Genomic DNA, 20,326 nt, shown 5'->3' on the forward strand with positions numbered 1-20,326 from the left:
ATCCGAATCAACAAAAAGAGCAATGATACCAAGTGCTATAACAAGTCTCTGTTAGCTTAGCAGTACACGTAGCAAAGTTTTTTTTTAATCATATAATAAACAAAGAAAACAGAATAGAAAAAAAGAATAGAGCAAGCTAGTGTTAGAGGCCTTTTTTGCTTTTGTTTAATCGAAAGTCCAGAATTTTATAATTGTATAGTAAATAAAAAAGAAAAACAAAATAGATATAATGCAAAAAGATTAGAGAAGCAAGTGTTAGTTTAAAAAACAGTTAGTAAATAAATAGAGTGCAAAGTCTGAAGGTCTAAAAGTCTAAAACATTTGCACTCTGTTCTATTTACTTGCCTTTCTTTCATATTATATAAAAAAAATGTGCCCTTCTAAACACAAGCACTTTATTTTATTCTATCTACTTGTTTTCTTTTATAATATCTTAAAAACTTGACCCTATAACACTAGCTCTCCTCTCTTTTCTATTTTTCTATTCTGTTTCTATCTTTTTTCTATTCTCTCTTTATCTCTTTGTTTATTATAGAAAAAAAATAAACAAAACAAAACTGCTACATGTACTTGTGTTTTGGGTTTTAAACTATCTGGGACTTTTCACAGCACTTATTGTTACTCTGTAACCAACAGTGCACTCACAACAATCTGGTAAGTGAGTGTGCACTGGGAAACATATATTAAATAAAGACATGCTATATTTAATTTTTCAGGACACAATAAAAAATTACATGAACAAATTTGTTATATTATATTCTAGTTATATTGCATTATCTGCTCCAGTGATAAAGAGTGCTAATTTTCACAATGCAGTGATGATCTTGCAAACTTTTGTTTTTTTTTTTGGTCTATATAAAAAGTCTGCCTCCCGAAGCATCAAGGCACCAACACCATCTACAACTTGAGGAGGCCAATGGGCTCTCTCAACTACGGAACGTGGCATCATTGTAGTGCATTTCTTCTGCACTCTGAGGGTTTGGGAATGGGGTAAGGAGCCAATGTCTGAGGAGTAACCACTGTCACCTGCACAGTAATAACAGATTAATTATACACTAGGCTTGGAACTATAGAAAAAAATATAATGTATGTACATTATATGTAGTTTTAACTTAACAAAAAGCCAGCCATCGCGCCACAGCACCTGCCTCAAGTCTATTTCCCGACACTGATGTGGCACTAGAATAAACGAGTCATGTGTTGAACCAGGCCATCGTGCCACGACATTTGTCAGAATCATGTTGGGCTCACAAATAACTTGCACATTTATGGAATGCATATGTTTTCAATTCACATAAAAACTCATGTGGAGCCCTTATAAGCAATATGAGTGCAGTCAATTGTGCTGATTACATTTTACATTTATGCATTTAGCAGACGCCAGCTTTTATCCAAAAGTGACTTACAGTGCAATCAGGCTATAATTTTTTTTTTTTTTAACAGTATGTCACGATTACAATTGGGAATCCAGACATTGCTGCAAATATGCCTTTTGATATTGGACTGTCTCTCCAACATCTTGTTGCAAAATGTTTTTTTACAAAAAAATCAATCTCTTTCTTCACCATTCCCACATCTCAGACCTCAAATAAATATTACCCTTTTTAGACAGTTTCTGAAGTAAAGAAAATACTATACAAAATTTATAGAAACAACCAGGGTCCAGTTTTTTTATTTACCCCTTCTAAGATCCACAAGTACCCTTGTAAGACCTATATGACAAATGAACAGAATACATTTCCAAAAGAAGCTTTGTGCAGAGAAACAAATCGCATCATGATAGTTGCAAAACTTACCTATTGGCTAACTCGCGCTGGTAAACTACTGGTTTGCTAAAAAATCCTAAATCTGAAAGGAATTGGGTGGGTACCAGGATAGCACAGGTTCGCCTGTTTGGTCTTTGTAATGTTGGGCCCCCCCATTAAGCACTCAGATCCAAGAGCATGGCTCTAGGGAACCTAAATTTGGCCTATTAGCCCAGGTCATAAACATGGGCCAAAAAATCTTCATGGTCTAAACATTTTTTCTCCCTCCCTAGTCTGTCATTGACATAGTCTCCAGAAATTGCCAGTGCATCCATCATGCACTACTATATATGCAGAAGTGTCACCGCAGAATTTATGTTTAAAACTATCAGATTCAATCCTTTAAACCTTACAAATACAGACAATGAGTGATAAAACCCATACACCTTAAGACCATTAGAGAAATTTAAAGTTAAGGAAGGACTTTTATCATTTATTGCCTTTTAGTTTTGTTTAAATTGTTATTGTGAACATGCATGTATTTATGATAAGGACGCATAATGAGAATTAAAACTGATTTGTCTAATAGGGATCTATAAACAACTTTTCAAGTACAATAAGTGTTAATTTCCCATCATCTGGTGTCAGTCCCTCTCGACTCACCATCGGGTGTCGCCAAAAACGGCTCGGGCTCCAAAAAAACATGGGTCAGTTTGCATGCAGGTGCTTTTGCAAAGGAAAGTGGCGTATGCTCTTTTCAGGGCAGTTTTTTTTGTACATACGCAACGGTTATAAAATAAGTCGCCAGTTTTTTTTCTCCTTAGCTCAGGTGAGACGCTCCTTATGTTATTTCTGGTTCAGGAGTGGCTTGGTTCTAGGAATGTGACAGCTGTAGCCCATTTCCTGAAGATGTCTGTGCTTGGTAACTCTTGATGTGCTGACTCCGGCTTCAGTCCAGTCCTTGTGAAGCTCTCCCAGTTCTCTTGAATTCGGCTTTGTTTTCCTGAAAATCTTCCCAAGGCCTGTGTTTTCATCCCCCTGGTTTTTGTGCATCTTTTTTTTTTTTTCCTAACCCACACTTTTTCCTTCCAGTCAACCTTTCTATGAATTATATTCGATACAGCATCGATTCAGCGATGACCATCTGTGGCTTACTGTCTCAAAATGGATTATTCACATTATTTTTTGAAATACAGAATTTTTTTACAAACTGTTAGTTGTAACCTATTTTACACATTTTTTTTTTAAATTAACACCTTGTTGCAACATTTTATAAAAATTTTAGTTGTGTGCAATGAATTTCTAAAACAAAGTTATGCTTTTTTTTTTTAATTTAAATTACAAAAAAATAAAGAACTTTTCCATGATATTCAGATTTTTTGAGATGCACCTGTTTATTTTCTGTGAAAACAGGCTTACAAATGTGTCTCATTACAAGAGATCTGTAAAAGAGATGTGTGCAGTTGAAATGGGTAGAGCAGTTTGAGAATAGAAACTGCAAATACAAACCACGTCCATTGATAAAGAGGTAATATAGGAGCATGTGAGCATGTCACCCTCGCAGATCACATCTCGTGAACCCTTCCCCGGTGGATCACATTCCAGTTTGTTTTTTTTTGCTCTCTGTTGAATGTCATGACTCAAAATCGCTCAAAATAAAACATTTAAGCAGGCAATATAAAATAATTTGTGACCGACCAAGCAGTTTCAATGAGCACCAGCTCTCACTCACTCACAAAGACAGTCCTATTTTCAAAATATAGCATAGTTCAGGGATCTACAACCCTGCTCTTTGAGGAGCTACCATCCTGCAGACTTCATTTCCAACCCTGCTCCAACACACCTGTCTGTAATTATCAAGTAGCCCTGAACACCTTGATTTAGCTGCTTCAAGGTGTGTTTGATTGGGGTTGGAGCTGGAAATCTGCAGGACAGTTGCTCTCCAGGAACAGGGTTGGAGACCCCTGGCATAGTTTTTGTTTCTTCTTACTATTATTTATTTATTTTATTTATTTATTTATTGGCATACCGCACTTATCAATGCATTACTGCCATCTGCTGGTGACTCGGATCCGAAACACTTTTTTTTTCCCTTATCAGAGTCCCCATAAAGCCAGAAGCCCAAGCAGTTGCTGTGTGTTCTGCTTGCACCTAACAGCATGATGCAGCCTATAAGGAAGAGACCCTAAAACTCTGCACTCTGAATACTTCCATACACGTTCCACATAATACACTTTGCACACTAATACCTTTAAATATCATATACCGCCTTATTTTTGTATTCTATATACTAAACCCTGTACTAAGTATTAAATGAAATGCAGAGACAATATTATGACCTATATCTGAATCTAATATTTTTTTGTTTTTTTAGTTAACTCTTTTCCCGTCCTCACCCTCCATTCTCTTCTCGTAAAAAACCACTTTTGTTTTTCTCTCTTCATCATAATTTTAGTTAATAATCACATGTTTTTCCACAGTTTAAAGGGTCCTCATATGCCCCAAAATGTAAGACTTTTAGATTGAACATAAATGTGTGTTGGCAGTTGGTGTGCAAGACCACCCTATAATGCATAAAAAATCCACCCAAAGTAAGTTCTTTAATATTTTCTGCTAAAATCAATAATCCCCCTTTTCTCAATCAAGCCGTTTCCCAGATGCCTGCATTGTGGTTCGTCCACACACAGGTCCCGAGGACACCTTTTCCATGATTGTTGATTTTTGAAAGTGGCATTGGAGCTGTTTTTTTTTTGACCGGGTAAAAAAGGTTTTTTTGTTGTTTTTTTTTTACACTATTTGAGAAAATTTTAACCAAAAAGTAAAAATTTAACCAAAAGTCATGGCCACTGAATGGTCTTCAATGAGCCAGAAGATCCGCCCATGTTACACCTCTCGCCCTTTTATCTCCTCCGCACGATGGCAAGTCAAGTGACTTCTAAGCACTTGTTTTTTTTTTAATAAAAATACATACCGTTTTTGAAAATCAGTTTTTTGCCGTCGGCTTTGAGGCCACTTTTTTTTATGGATCTAGCCTAATTCGCCCTGCGAATATATTTAAAGTTATGTTTTTTTTTTGTTAATATATTATTATATTTAATTAATTTAATCTAACATGTGACTACTTGACTAAGAAAAATCTTTAGTAGGGCAGGACCTACTTAGCACAAGGAAGCGCTCCATTTTTAAAATAAAATGCTACTATAATGACATTACGAAATGTGCGACAGCTGCGCAAAGAAGTCGTTATGCACTGCCAAAGTTATGCATGCTTAAGGAGTCAAAAAATGTTTTATTATTATTAATATTATTATTATTATTACCCTAACTTAGATTATGAAGAATGATTTGTTGATCTTGTGGTCCCCACCCGTCCCACCCACAAATTTATGCCTATGGTCCAGCAGGCTACAAAAAGCAGAAATTCAAGAGACCAGTAAAAACAAAAACTTGACTCCCAGGAGCTTATGTTGAAGATTACAATGGACAGCGTTCATATTAAATACAAAAATTTTTCAGCAAACATAAAGACAAACATTTGACAATTTTGCCTCAACATATTGAAAATAGAGAAACAGAGAAGAAAGAAATAAAAGAGATGACAGTCAAGGGAAGCTGCAGTAGTCTTAGGCATCAAGTTCATCTGAGCCTTTATTTTTGTATCATTTGTCCAAAAAAATAGGCTAAATTAACTGAATAATGTGAAAAAGAGACAAACGTAGTGTTTGGTCAGGACTAGCAGACTGCTTCACATAGGAACTCCTCTGGAACGTAATATTTGATCTCATCAGACTGAACTGCAAAACAGACAAAATATGTGATAAGTGACCTTTAAATTACTGATAACAATGACAGATCAGGTTAAACCCATCTGTAGAAGAACAAATGAGAAAGAGAAAGATCTAGCCATGAGCTCTGGTAGCATTTGACTCCCAGTATGATGGGACAACTCAAAAAGCACCTGTCCTGATTTATGTGAGAAGCAGATGGCAGGAACTCTTGCAGAACTGTACAAAAACTGAACGTTGGCAGACTCCCTTGAGAAACCCGGAACACAAAAATAAACAACGCACAGGAGCAATCTTTCCAGACCTGTCCAGATCTCACCGATGCGTGTCAGTGTAAACTTTATCACTGGTGTGTGCGAGTGAGTATCGTGATCTTCCTGTATGTTCTCTACCAGTACAGCTGTAAGTTCAACCGTGAGTGAGATTCATTAACAGACTGATTCTGTATTCCTGTGACTGACTGACATGAATCTCTGAATCATCTTTATTCCAGTACTGTAGCTCCAAGGCTGCTGACGTCTGTCATCCTGTAAGCTCACATGTGAGAGTGACCTTTATGTCCTCTGAACACACTAGTCATCAGGCTGAACTCGCACTGCAGGCTTGGGTCAGCATCTCTGTGTGAAATGTACGATTTAACAGACAGCACATGCTGGTTGATGGATGCTGTTCATTTTCAATATTGTATAGTGAACTCAAAATCAGATTGCTCTGTAAAAACCAGCACTTACCGCTTACTGTTAGCATGACTCCTTGGCTTACTGTGGTCTCTACTCTTACAGCACATGCATATTTTCCTCCATCAGAAACTCATCTCCACATTTTCCAGTGTTTTTTGTTTGATCCCAGTTCTATTGTCTGGAAGTCTTTGTACCAGATAATCGTTCGAAACGCTCCCGTTGACTGTCCCACATCACAGTCTCAGAGTAACTGTGTCATCCAGTGGAACACTGAACTCTGGGGCTATTACAGTTATTTTGGGGTTTGTCTTGTAAAGATTTCATGATACAATCTGAGTTAATAAATATTATTGAGTGTATTATTTGTACCACTACATATAACTTTCATATTAATGATGTTTTAACATTTCATTAACCGTGTCACCTTCTAGCCATTATGAGTAACATGCGTATTAGTATGATTAATGTAGAGTAACTCTTTATTCATCTTTTTTGTTCAGATCCTAACTAATATGTCCATATGACATTAAAACGCTCCTAATGAAGGTGCATGTGGATTCAAATCAGTGATCCCCAAAAAATAAATGTATCTGATTTTTTTTAAACCTTCTCTAACTCTCGTTTTAAATCTTTCTACCTACAGCATTTCAGGCTGCAATATTTATACAGAGTATTAAACAATGTCTGATTCAACAAAAGGAAAAGGAGAAAGGGAGCACACGTGTTATATGTGTGGAGATTCTTAAAAAAATCATATAAATCCCCTTGAGTTTGACCCAGAGGCGGATTTTTAAAAATCAGCACTAACAGAAAGCAAAACAAACACATCACATTGATTTATAGATGTGGGTTGCTTGATAGAATAACTCTAGATACTCTAAGAACTTTATAAATATCGTTGAAGAAATCCAACAATATAATTCTGCATTTTATTCATTTTAAATCAACATTTGAACCAGTTTTTGTTGAGTAATAACAAACACATTAACAGAACATTAGGTTTTTGCACAAATACTGTGTACTTAGAAAGACAAGGAACATCTATTGTTATCTCTACTCGTAGTTTAGGAGCAGCATACTGTATATAATAAAAAACACGCTGACTCTGCCATCCTCACATTATCATACATACACCTTGCAGATCTATACATCGTAGTCGATAACGAATGGAAAGTTTGAGTGCTGACATAGGAAGTGTGAAGAATACTGTACGTGCACGACTAAGGATAGCTATAGAACTGTGGCATGAGACAAATTAAGGCCAATAGATGAATGCAGATCCTATGTTCCATGATACATCGTGATGTCAAAATGGAAGTGACATCTCAGCGTCTCAACTAGCACTGCTCGATAATATGGTTATTTATACTAGGCCTGAACTATTGCACACAAAATCTATATTTCCAGAACAGATCAATGCTGATGCTTCTAAATCAACAATTTTGCAGGACACATGGCTTTATAGTACATCAACAAAGTAAAGATAAATATCGTAGACGCACTCTCCTGTTTAGGTGCTGATCCAACTGAAGAAAAGAAAACATCCCACTAGCATAGTTTGTTATCTTTCACACACAGATATCATGAGCTACAGCATGGGTTTGATGCACAGCTGATTTGCAGCATGAAGACTAAAAAATGTGAAATAGGTAAGATTTAATATCAACAATTCCAACCGCTTCCCTCTACCTCATTATGAAAATGTACATAATAAAAAATAGTACTCACGAGGTATTAGAGGAAGTTGGGGCTGAGCCCTCCATACTGATCCTATTAATGACACTCTGTCAAACATCAGTCTGTCCATAGACTCAACACTTCTTGTTCAAACAAAAGAAAAGGAGGAATCTCCCTTCTGTTTCCGTTGGTGGATTTTCATGTGATGAGCAGTGCTGTCCTCAGATGGTGCAACTGCTGCGGTCAACCGAGCCCCACAACGACAGACCATGGACATGTCAAAGCACATCCTGAGAGGCAGCATATCTTCAGGGGCAATGTGTAAGAGCCATAATTTTGAAATAATCAATTTAAACATTTAAGTTTTAGACGTGCAATGGGGTATAATTTAATGTTTTGATTTATATGTGTAGTCGTTAACCCCCCATGTTCATTCTGTCATGGTTTGCTTCCAGTTATTATTGACTGTCTTTAAGCGCCCATTTTGGCCCCGTTTTGTAAGAAAGAAGGAAAGACGGAGTTACACGACAGTTTTTTTGACCGTTGTTTATTTTGGTTCTGTTTATTGCGCGCGAACATCCAGTAACGCTGAAATTTGAACGAAAACCCGAGTCAATTCTTTGCCCGAGAGAACAAGAAGAAAAATATTGCTATTACATAAAGTCAAAAAACTGCTCATGAAGAAAGTTGAGGGCAGCTCGTGACAAATGCTGCTTGGATTCACTGAAGGACGTTTCGCGAACCTCAGCGAACATTAGAAGGACGGTACAAAAGGACTAATGATTGAAGTCTTTTCACGAATGGAGTTTGTGAATATTTAGAAGATTTAAAATCATTTGCAGCAGCTTAATTTAACTGCGATGGTTTGCATGAAGATCGGCTTTCTAATTATCATTGGATCATCAGATGCCCATTTTCCACAAGTTGATATGATTCTTTAGGGTCTTAATGAAAAGTCTTTAACATACTTTGGTTAAAATTTCTCAATGGTAGTGTAAAACAACACTCTTTTTACCCCATGTTGCTTTAAATGCTAATGAGCTCTGCTGACCCCGCCCCTCTCTTCCGTGGGATGACGAGCAGAGTGTAAACTTCAGCCGCGAAACTTGCTTACTAACATATATATTAGGAAAGGCGATTTTCAAAGATTCATAAAAAACTGATGACAACTTCCTCAGGGCGGGTCTAAGGTAAGACAGTCTTGTCAATCAACTATCGTGGGAGGGGCCTGTGCAGAACTACGTCATTCTGACAGGAATCTCAGAACACCCTGATTTGAGAAAAGGGGATTTTAAAAAAAACACTGGATGGACTTTTATCATTGTAGGGTGGATTTGTACACACACTTCCAACACACATTTATGTTCCAAACAACAACAAAAAGTGAATTTAGCATCCTATGACCCCTTTAAGTAGAATGGCCGAGGATGATTCTGTGCATCTGGAGCCACCTACTACAGAAATGCAGCTAAAGAAGAAAATGAGATGACTTAAAGAATGATAGACAAGGGAAACTGGCACAGTTAACACGCAAAACGAACGAAATTGACAGATTAATGCAAGACTTGACTCAGTCTCTTAGTCCTCTTAATAATTTTCTTCTCCTCTTCTTCTAGTATCAACAATTTAAATAGCCGGTATCTATCCCGTGTAGAAAGTCTGAGCTTATGTCAAGCACCCAGGATTGCAGCTCTATCCAGACACCTTCTCAACAAACCACAGATCATGATAACACTCAACAGTCAACTGATGATGACGGAAAGCAGCAGAGCTTATCCCAGTTACCTCAAAGGGATGTACCAATATTCTCTGGAGCTCTTCTTGCCTATATTTCCTTCATAAGGGCATTCAAGCTCGCGATTGAGAACAAGACTAATAATCCACAAGACAGGTAAAACTATCTTGAACAGTTCACAAATGGTGAACCACAAGCTCTTGTTCGCAACTGTGAACATATGAGTCCTGCTATGGGATATAAAGAAACTAAATGTCTCCTTCAGCAGCATTATGGCAATGAGCTGAAGATAGCTACAGCTTACCTCGAGAAAGCTCTAAAATGGCCTCAAATCAAAGCAGAGGACAGTAAGGGAATGAACCCTAACTTCCTTTCAGATTCAGAGAATGTTGAAGAAACACGGCCTTTGATCTTTATCGACTTAAATGCTCAAATTTTGAATGATCCCCTCTTTGGAGATATCCATATCCAATCCATATCCATGTCCAATTTTAAATTTGCGCAACTTCAATCAATGTCTTATGAGCTGAAGTTTATATTTGCAGCCATATGATCTTAACATTAAACATGTCAGAGGTTGAGACAACGTGGTGGCTGCTGCATTATCCCGGATGGGATAGGCTTGTGGCTAAGGTTTTTCTGGGTGATGGTTCACTCTTGGGGATGAAGGTGTTACATGTGCATGTATGTGTGTTGATTTATTTAATTACTTGCCTGCCCTCTAGGGGCAGGGAAAGGCAATTACCTTTGTCTTGTGCTTAATATTGCAGATTCCTTACAGCTGCATACCATTATGATGTGCTAAAAGAAACCAAGTTGCCACATTCTAGTGGCAGAACTCAAGTGGCTGTCCTGATATGGAGCTGCGCTCTTTGTTGTGTTTACCTTTTTTATTTTCCTTGACTATTTTTCTTATGTTATGGCAGCGGCTGTAACAAGGGCCATCTCGGAATAATCAAACTAAAGCAGCGCTGTAGGGATCATGTATGGTGGCCAGGGTTGGACAAAGACATCAAACAGCTTGTTTGGGACTGCGCTCCATGTCTTGTAAGCCGGAAAACAGGCCCACCAGAATCTCCCCATTGGACTGGGTATGGGTTCAGCAGTCACACCGGAAAAACAAGTTCCACACTTACTGGTCGCAGCTCCAGCAGGTGCAACAGCAGTTAGGACCAGTTACATTCCAGCTATCGGATGGTTCCTGTTCGCATGTCAATCGACTTAGGAAAGTAATGTGCTCTTCTGGTGCAGATCACACCCGAGATGCTGTGCTCCCTTGCTCTCTTCTCAGTTCTTCATGCCCTCTGCCCCCAGCACAGCATCCAGTTACTCCGCAAATGCCCCTACTACCATTTGCAGCATCGCAAAGTAGGCCTACCAGATTGCACACTCGGCCAGTTTGCTTTCAGGACTACTTAATGTCCTTTCACACTAAGTTCACTAGGAGGGGAGGGGAAATGTTGCATGTTTAGATAGACTTACGATCTGGTGATTAATTCAAGTAATGTGTTTGTTACATTAATAAGATATAAAGAGCGCTGGTCACTTTAAGAGGTTGGAATGAGCAATGACGTTGACGCTAGAATGTTTTCACGCAGTTCAGTGATGTGAGTGTTCAGTTTATGCAGTTCAGTAAAGTTGACGAAAACAATAAAAAGCTAAATAAGTTCAAGTAGGAGTCCTCTTTACAGATGTAACAATTACGTTGTTACTTCTTGATAGGTGAGTAATGTTTATTTTGCTTCATTTCATACAACTTATACGTGTTGGATAAGTGTCATCTTCACTTATTTCCGTGATCGTAGTTGCCATGGTTGTGTACATACATGTGGGGCAGAAATTTCAAAATAAAGGGGATGTTCCTTTGGGGTATGGGCATGTTTGTTTTGGTGCTTTCAAATATCAACATCGTTTGGCAAAAATTGCTTAGTGCACCTTTAAGGTTTAGAGACAAGGTTAACTAAGTAAAACCCATACATAAATACCATAAAAGATAGGCCTACATTTGACACGTCACAAAGGAAAATGATGAAGACGTGGCAAAAGTTTACCTTCATATAACAAACAAAAGATTAAAAATGTTGATAATCTTCATGAAATCATAGTGTGTGAACAGATTTATATGGCTGCAATTCCCTGTCAGAATCATTAACAAAGCCAGCCAGTCACTGTTACACAGTCAGCATTAAATATATCAAGTACTTACATATTGTACTAGTAACATATATCTGTTACAAACATTTAAATACATTTACAGCCAGTAGATGCTTTTATTGTAAGGTGACTTACAAATGAGGAATGCAAAAAAATAATTCATCTTAAATAACAGGTGTTACAAATATATGAAATTAATTCTGTACAGACCTAGATGTCCTGTTTCCAAATCACACGGCATAATATTTTTTTTAAGTCTATTCAATAGAAATATTATTTTTAAGTTGTAGAATATATTTCACAGATATTCTGGTTTTACTCTCATTTCCGTGTGCAGACACCGTGGTGGGTTTGAGATCAAATAAATGCAGCAGCTGATGAGCAGAAGAGTAGCGTCTGTGGTCAAAAGCGTAAAAATAGTAATTTTTGCCAACTTTTGACCCGTACTGTATAATATAGATATATAAGATAGAATATATAATAATATATATATATTATAATCGAGTTATTATGTATGTTATTATCTCATGAACAAAACTTTACACTTCAAGCTAGAAACAGTTAGTTTGGGTTAGTTGAAACACCCTTAAAAGGTTTAGTTAATTATTGACATATTTCATGAGAGTCTTTAAGATCCATACAACTTTTCAATTTCACAAAAGGTTCTTTATAGTAAAAAAAAAATGTTATTTAGATTTTTTACAATGTTTGTTTTTCACACTAAGAAAAAAGTGTGTGGGGTTCTTTTAAGAACTGAACACACCGAAGGTTCTCTAGGAAACCAAATATGCCTGAAAAGGGCCTGAATATGAAAAAAGTCCTTTTGGAACTTTTATGGTTAAGAGTAGAGAGAAAATTCAGTGCCTCAATTCGAAAAGATGGTATGTGCACCAGAGAGACCATCTCATCTCACTTGCAGAACGATAGTGGCATTGATTTTAGTTTGATGCGGCACCATGGTGTCACCAATACTTTTCAAGAAAGGTTCAAACAGCTCTATCATGGCTTTTCGTCATTAAACGAGGGATTTTCTTCACGAGGTCTCGTGCTTTCAGGACTGACTTCCATTCCACCCCACTGTTTTAGCATTAGGTCCGCCAATTCAACTTTGTCTCTATGCTCTACTGAGCCCCTGTATATTTTGTATTCTTCATTCCAGCACATGGAGTATTTCATTTTCTTCAGGTCTTCATCAGACAGCTCATTCAAGATCTTCAGAAGAGCGTCACTCCATCCGTGTAGAGCTGAGCCTGAGGAAATGTGACCAAATATCGTTGTACTATAAAAATATATTATTTTTGATCTCAGTCAAACTATAAAAATACATAACAATGAAATCAAATTCTATTATATATATATAAAATGAATGATATACAAAATATATCTAAAATGATATCAAAATAAAGGGGCTACCCATGTGTTCTGAATGAAAAACACAGCAGGTTTCGCAGGGAGAAAGGAACTTAATTATTTAACAGTGAATTCTTTCAGACATATGTATTCATAATTGCCAAACTTTACAGAAATAGTGTTCAAAGAATAACGATTTTGTGATAAACAAAAAGAGATAATCGCTCAATTGTATCATGCGTTATATTTTTGATTAAAACACATCCCATTCGGTGTGGTGGTCACATCCTATAACGGCCCTGCCACAAAAACTTGCACTTGCATATGATCACAAAAGTAGGGAAAAGGCAGCTTAAGGTCTTTCCACACCTCTGCTGAATGCATTAATCCTAATTTAACTTATTATAAGAAGTAATAATAAAAAATAATAAATGAACTTAGTTTTATACTTACCTTTCGAAGGGATTGCCCGTAACTGTATCTGAGTCTGGCTTCTTATGGCCACAGCTGAGACACCTTGACAGAGTTTGCTATAGTCTGCACATACAGTTGCATATTGATCCTCTTGTGTCCACCGACCTACAGCTTCTTGTCGCTGAACTTGTAACTCTTTTTTCAGTTCTTCAATCTCAGCATCCTTTTCCTTTACTTGTTTTTTCAGTGTTTCATTCTCTGTATTCTTTTCCTTTAGTGCATTGCTCATCATATAAACTTGATCTTCCAGTTCAAGATCTTGAGTTTTTGTGTGTCTTGACCGTAACCTCTCTATCCCTCCCTTTTCTTTTTCTTGAACAATTGTTTCCAGTCTCCTTATCTCTGCGTCCTTTGCATCAAATATCGTTTTCATAGAGTCTTCCTTTCGTACCTTTTCCTTAAAGGCTGACAGAGAAGTTATTTTCGATCTGATCCTTTTGACAACATATTCCCAGTCTGACAGTAATGTATTATCATCCTCTTTCTGAGCGGTAAGTTTAAAACAACTCGTTGAGTTCTTCCTGATAACGAGCTCTTGAATTGTTTCAAGAATCTGTTTGCTGTCATTTTTGTGGATCACAAAATATCTTTTTCCACATTTGTCAATTAAAGGTTGAAGCTGTTCACTTCTGATATGATCCTCAATGCTGTAATGTCCCAGTTTTTCTCCATTGGTGAACATCACTATGGTATGATCCCACAGCTGAACAGTAAGCAGACTCTCTAGGGTGCTGATGGTCGACTCTATTGACAGCACAGAGTTCACATTAAGCACCAAGATGACTGCGTGAGGTCCGGTATCGTATAGAGTTTGAACACAGTGCACAATTTCACGTTTGGTTTGCTCTGATCTACTCAAGTCTCCATTCCAGCCTGGTGTGCGAGCCCAAATGAATCTGCATTCCTGATGCTGTGCAAGTCTCTTTGATGTGGACACTTGTATGAGAATGTCCAAATGTGAAGACTTCCTTTTCAAAGATGGCATTAGCAATGTGTTATTTTTTCCAGCTCCATTACTTCCAATCAGCACAAGTTTAAGTTCCTCAAAAATAGGATGAATTTCTGAAAAAGCAAAACATTCCATTAAACTCCAAAGAAATTGAGTGCAGTCAGTATTATTTTGTTTGCACTGGCCAATATTATAGAACTAAATTCATACTGACAAATATAATGATTTGTGATGTTTAGTTCATTAGAACAATAATGCCGTCTAAAGAACATGGAAGTGCATTTATTTGTTGATCAATTTCTTGATCATTATCCAGTCGTTTCTTTCTCTCCATTTCAGTGCTTCTGCAAAAACTTCTTTTCTGTGGTTTGTAAGCTTGTCTAGTATTATGCTAGGCTACCATATTTTTCCACTTTATATTGTGTCCCTAATACCTGTGTACTTACACAGTAACTACTGTAGATGTGTACATAGTATGTAACCACAGTGTACGTACACATTGGTACATAGTATCTACAGCTCTAATGTTTGTGTAACTACACATATGTAACAACCCACTGAATGGTATGTATAAGTACAAATGTGTAACAGGACATTGGTAACAATGCTTTTTGGTAATGAAAGTACAAATGTGTAACAGGACTAACAGCAGTTTTTGGTAAACACAGTGTTACACTTTTATATTAGATTTACAGTGCAATTACTCTGATGTTATACAGCAGTGGCCAGTAAGTTAGGCTTTACATATAAATTTGTGGTTGGTGTCCAGAATGTTACACTTTATATTAAGTGGACAGTTCCAGAGGAGTTACCATGTAAGTACACTGGTATTACAGTGGTGCATCAACTCCTCCCACATATCCCTAAACCTACCCATTTCCACCCCCTGGATCAAATTATTCAAATTACCCTTATACATATTGTTGTTACAAAATGTAGTATATATAATTCCTGTTACACGAGTACTCGTAGTGAAGTGAAAAAAGGGTTGTTACCAGTGTCCTGTTACACATTTGTACTTACACAAACCATCCTGAGGGTTGTTACATGTGTGTAGTTACAGAAATATTACAGCTGTAGATACTATGTACCAATGTGTACTTACACTGTATCATACTATGTACACATTTAGTTACTTTGTAAGTACACAGGTATTATGGAAACTTAATATAAAGTGGGACCAAATAAATTATTGTTAAAGTAACATTTCTATATAAGTAAATATACAGAGATTTTTCTTATTCTCACCTTCATCATTCTCTAACAAGGGATCCGTATCCTCTTGTGCTAAATCAGAAAAAAAAAATTAGTTATAAATCTTTTGAAATAAAATATAAAAAAGTTCCATCTACATAGCCATATCAAAGATTAAAAGGTGCAGTAAACGATTTCTGGAGAAACGCTGTTGAAAGTGGATTGTTGGACCAGGCACAATAATAAATAAATAAACTTCTAGCCAATCACCAGTAAGGGGGTGTTGCCTGTGTTGCATAGCATGTTCTTTAATTTGGGGGCAAAGCAAGATATTTGCGACATCCTTTTGGGTAGGAGCATGAACATTGTTTCTCAGAAATCTTGTAATGCACCTTTAATAGAAATATATTAAATTATGATAACTTTATTATTATAAATATTTTAAATATTTATTTCAAACACACTACTTACATGCGCTGAAACCCATTTTTCATGTCAGGGAAGTCTTGATAGATTCAGTTTATTACCTTCCTACTGATTAAATGGGTAAAAGAGGATCATAGAAATTTTTTCTTCGGTCCAACAACTGATGTAATACCTGTATAAAAATTGTGTCATGAAATCTTAAAAAGAAAACCACCTCATTTATGTAGCATGAAGGGATGATTTATTTGAAAATGATTATTAAAAATAATCAAATCAATCACATGTATACAAAGCTCTGTAAGTGTAAATATATAATTTTCAAAACATAAAATAACTTGGGTTTAATTTAAATAAAAAAAAATAATTATATTTTTAATTAATTTGCATTAAACCTCATCCATCCCTCCCAAACCTATAACAAATGTGTCCCCTCGCTGGTCAAAATTACCTGAAGGATAAAAATATAAGCAAATAAGCAGTTTTTGTACGTTATTTCACTAAATAAATAAATAAATAAAATAAAATAAAAAATTAATTTCAATAAATTAAATTATTAATAAATTTCAGTCCTGTTTCATCAAAAACCAACAGATGGCCTTGGAACTGAGTCACTGAGTGTCTGTGATGCCATATGGCGGGGAAAAAATTATTACCTAACAACAAACCCATTTCTCTTTCAGATTTTGAAATATAGGAAATTATATAAACAATGCAGGCATAAGCATCAGTAACATATTGAATGTCCATATTAGCATTCCAACACTGTAGAGCAAACTTATTGGTCTCCACCACATCACTCAAATTTAACCATGTTAAGTCAAAAAAAAAAAAATAATAATAATAATAATAATAATAATAAATGTGAAAAATGACAGTCATATCCCAGCAGAAACATGAAACATACTATAATGTGTTCTATGGGAGTGTGTATACAATTGTGTGTGTGTGTGAGTTTTTTCTGTCGTTCGTTTGGGAATAAATCTTTACTGGACTGTCTCAGATTTTGTATATCAAAAAAAAAAATATGTAATGAAATGTCAGTTTTTTCATAAAATTCCATTCATTCCTATACAGGTAAAATTGATCCGCACTGGGCGCTTTTGTTACTTTTTTTATTGCACCCATTTAAATTCCTTGAATCCACTCAATTTTTTGTGTGTGTGTGTGTTCCCGGTGCAAGTGTGTCAAAAGTAAAGAAATCTTGGACCGGTATGGTCAACAAATGATTTTTAGAATTTTTTGGAAAAATCATTTTCGGGTCAAAATGACCCGAGGGACGGATGAGGGTTAAGCATGACTGCATTATATTTTTTTGTTTTCTTCAGTTATCTGCTAAACACTGTGTACTAATAATAACTGTACTAATTATTTACTATGAACAATTTAATGTCAAACTAAAATGGAGGTGGAAACATCAAGTTTTTTTGATACCTACTTTTAAAAAACATCCTGTTATTGTTATTTGTCCATCAGAAGGGGCAACCCGAGAGGGAATTTCCCAGGTAGGCTGATATGTAAATCACTTTTATACTGCAGTAATTTATATCATGAACCTCTTTGGAGATAATTATTTCCCATGTACATATGATATCTTCCAGATATTAAAAATAGTTTTTTAATAAATAAAAAGTTTCATTTCACCTGTTTTCTTATGACGCACAAAAGTGAAACCGAAAGCCATCATATGAACATGAATCTCACACAATAATAATCAATTAGTAGGTGAATTGATTAAAACAACAGTTAATTTTATTTGTTTGTTTCATTAGGAACTGCTAGAATTTTCAGCTCAAATATTGCATCTGCTTTGATATTAAAGAAGAAAAGAGACCTGCTTGCCAAAATACTTTCAAATGCTTGTAAAGTCGCTTTCAAAACAGCACTCTTATTTCATCAAATCACTGAATCATGTATGTATCATATAAAGCACATGAAATGAACAAAAGTGTAATAGAATTATATTTACTCACATCAATTTTCCCTCAAAGTGAATTAGAAATGCTGTTTAGGCAGAGCACGAGTTCACAAAACAGGAACTATTACACACTGCTAGAGAAACTTTTTTACTCCTTTTGTCAGGATATTGATGAGAGATTAAATGAAGTCCTAAATTCATCAAGAAGTTTTTACATACTAGCACTAGAATATAGATGATCATGACTCTTGTGTGCTCTTCTGTTCATGTCTGTACAAAACCCTACCTGTAGATATCCATCTCTCTTTTCCCATCTTCTTGTAAGTCATGTGATTTGATTGGGCTCTGTTAGACAGACAAACAAGTCTGAACTGCGATGTTATCAGCTTCATACATTGCATCCAGCAATGACACCTGTGTGTTTGTTAAGCAACATGACTTACATGCGACAAAAGATCTTTCACCATGTAATGTTTGTCCAATCACTCTTTTTATTCATTATATTTCAGTATTCTGGGACTATTGTATATACTGATACATCCAGAAACTTCTGGCAGGTGCTCAATCAAATGAAGCACTTCACTGTAAGTAAACAAGAATTGCCACAGTGTCACAGCTGATCCCAAAGGTCAGTTGATAAAAACCAACCGTTTCAACCTAAGTGCATAACAAAGTACAATTAAATCAGCACGAGCCATCACACCTGATATGTTTTGCCTATTAATTTTTGTAATATTTCAATATCCTATAATGATGATATTCAGCAAAGTGCAACAACTCACTCATTCATTTATAAATAAGATTGTGGACAAGCAGAGATCGAACAAATGAGCGATCTTATTCAATTATAAATTTGCACTGCAGTTCATACAATATTGCCTTGTGTCTTGTATTTGCCTTGCATTTCAAAATAAGAATAAATTCCATGTTAACTTATTTGCATTCTGCATAGACCTATTTAATAATGGCAAATAAGTGTTTTATTGCTCCCTTTTTATCCTTCACAAGACTGATTATACAGTTCATACAGTGAAAAATAGTGTCCTTACACCTCATGTTACATTGTCAGCCAAAAATAAGTCATAACTGAAACCTTTGCATTCTGAGGTGCCCAAACCTCTGCCTCTAGCATATCAAACCAGGCGATGTTATCAGAAAGGTTGTACATTCTCAGAAAAACTATAGATGTTTGTTGTTGTCAATAGGCGCTGTCACGGTATTCTTCATAAGAAGTTTTCAGACTTCACTGTCGGTATATTAACAAACACAAGGCCGGAAGGACTCACAGGAATCACAACAACATAGTGTGTAAAGGTGTATGCATGGCACCCCCAACCAATCCCCGGATGCTGCAGGAAAAAAATGGCTGCCCACACTTGGCATCACGTCACTTTCATTTTCACTTTCACTACAATCAAATGTGTAAAGCTAAAATGAAGCTAATCTGATCTAAAATGAAAAAAATAGTAGATTTAAGGCCAACGTATACTTCGGACGGTCCGCGTACAACAGCGCATGCGCGAGGTGAAGACAGAGCGCAAGTCAAGTAGGTTGTACTGCGCATGTGTCGAGCTCGTCCCTCCGCACTCATCCGCAGTTAAGTATACTTTGAAGGCTGTGCGGACGCGGCTGTGCGCGAGACGGAACAGAATGCGGAAAGTGAAGAATACCCGGGCCCTAATAATGTAGTAATGAACAGTAATGATGTCACCTTGAACTCTGTAACATCTGTAAAAAGAAAATCATTAACCTACATACTAAACATGAACTTAATAATAAATAATAATAAAACAACTGTAGACTTCTCAGAATTGCATAGAAGTAGAACATTGCCAGACCTACTCTTTACAGGTGAGAAAAGCAGCTTGATAGTGATCACTGATGAGTTTGGTCTTCCATCTACGTTTTTCAAAAACTGACAGAATTTTTAGGCATATAAGGAAAAAAACACTGATGTCAGCAAAACTCATAGAGATGTTGTTGTTGTTGGGTTGATGGAAGTACAAATAAATATCCAAGAAATTCAAAGCAATTGGACCATGAAACATCTTCTGACAGAAGTGAAAATTTTATATATTTCCAAAACTTTTTTAAAAGTCAAACTATTGTCAAAACAATTGTATTTCATTGATCTTTCTTTGCATTCATCTGTTAAAATTAGTGCTGTCAAACAATCAATCGCATCCAAAATAAAGGTTTAAGTTTACATTATATATGTATATTTATTATGTATAATTACACA

The 20,326-nt window shown here is 36.1% G+C and overlaps 1 protein-coding gene across 1 annotated transcript in view; it reads right to left on the reverse strand.

The window, feature by feature from the left end:
* Window positions 1-20,326, reverse strand: part of LOC109093089 (protein mono-ADP-ribosyltransferase PARP15) — a 619,635-nt gene that overhangs the window by 21,760 nt on the left and 577,549 nt on the right. The window lies entirely within an intron of this gene.

The sequence above is a fragment of the Cyprinus carpio genome, chromosome B7 (genome assembly GCF_018340385.1).
Source record: "Cyprinus carpio isolate SPL01 chromosome B7, ASM1834038v1, whole genome shotgun sequence".
NCBI classification, from domain to species: Eukaryota; Metazoa; Chordata; class Actinopteri; order Cypriniformes; family Cyprinidae; genus Cyprinus; species Cyprinus carpio.